The sequence below is a fragment of the Artemia sp. Qi Xiang Cuo genome, chromosome 7, assembly GCF_049724085.1.
Source record: "Artemia sp. Qi Xiang Cuo chromosome 7, ASM4972408v1, whole genome shotgun sequence".
Lineage (NCBI taxonomy): Eukaryota > Metazoa > Arthropoda > Branchiopoda > Anostraca > Artemiidae > Artemia > Artemia sp. Qi Xiang Cuo.
This window is the reverse complement of record NC_142800.1, coordinates 7,421,025-7,421,973: the sequence shown is the minus strand read 5'-3', so window position 1 is coordinate 7,421,973 and position 949 is coordinate 7,421,025. Positions and strand designations below refer to the sequence as shown.

Below are 949 nucleotides of genomic sequence, written 5' to 3'. Positions count from 1 at the left end.
TTTTATGACATCATTTATGGTGCCATAAAATGGCATAAAATGTCATATTTATGACATTTTACTAAGCCGGTAAAAATCTAGTGCAAAAATCATTCTTAAAAAAATTGAAAAAATGGGTTTTACTGGGTACCCGGCTGACTGACCGTATTTCAAACAATAGGCTATACGAAAAATGTGGTTCAATACCGCTCTCTAGGGCTATAATGAAAGAAAGGTTGAGGTGGTTAGGGCACGTTGTGCGGATGAAGGATGACAGATTTCTAGAGGTATGGTATAAACGAAATTAATTTCACGATTTATTATAAACAATATAAATTTAAAACTCCGAAAAAGATAAAAAGAAAGATCAAATCACCGAGTATATGCTTCTGATAAGTATTTTTGAAACTGACTCATTCTTGAATACCGACTCTTGGATATTCCTAGAAAACAAAAAAAGAAATTAATTTAGGAGTAGTCATCGATCTATATCCGGCTCTTTACCTGGTAAAAAGGCAGCTGTGTTGCTTTTCTTTCGCCTCTCACCGCTCACCGCTTGTGAATATAGCCTTCCTCCACTCTCCACGTATGATTGGTAGCTCGGACATTTAGCCTTCGCACAACTGTTATCATGACATTACATTTCCTTTTTTTATACGATTTTACTAGTTCATTTTGTATTTTCATATAAATCTAGATCTAAGTTTTATCACATACAAATATTTTATATCTAAAGCTGAACACTGGCACATTTATATGGAGGACTAGATACAGGTAGATTCACATATAGAACTTTAAAAAAAAAACATGGATCAGAAATTTGCCCTCTTGATCAAATTACTGTTTATTTTTGTTGTATGATAACTTTCATGTGTTAAAACTATTTCCCAGGTAAACGCAAAAATAATTTTTTAACTTTAACAAAGAAATAGAATATTGAATTTAGGGTTTAAGGTAAAAACTCGTACTT

General features: G+C 32.3%; 1 long non-coding RNA gene across 2 annotated transcripts in view; it reads right to left on the bottom strand.

Moving 5' to 3' along the window:
* Positions 1-283: 283 nt before the first annotated feature.
* LOC148949899 (uncharacterized) overlaps positions 284-949 on the bottom strand; it is a 62,397-nt gene continuing 61,731 nt past the window's right edge. For both annotated transcript variants that reach the window (XR_016141946.1, XR_016141945.1), the window contains exon 3: positions 284-422. This is a non-coding gene — a long non-coding RNA (uncharacterized LOC148949899). The remainder of the gene's footprint in view (positions 423-949) is intronic.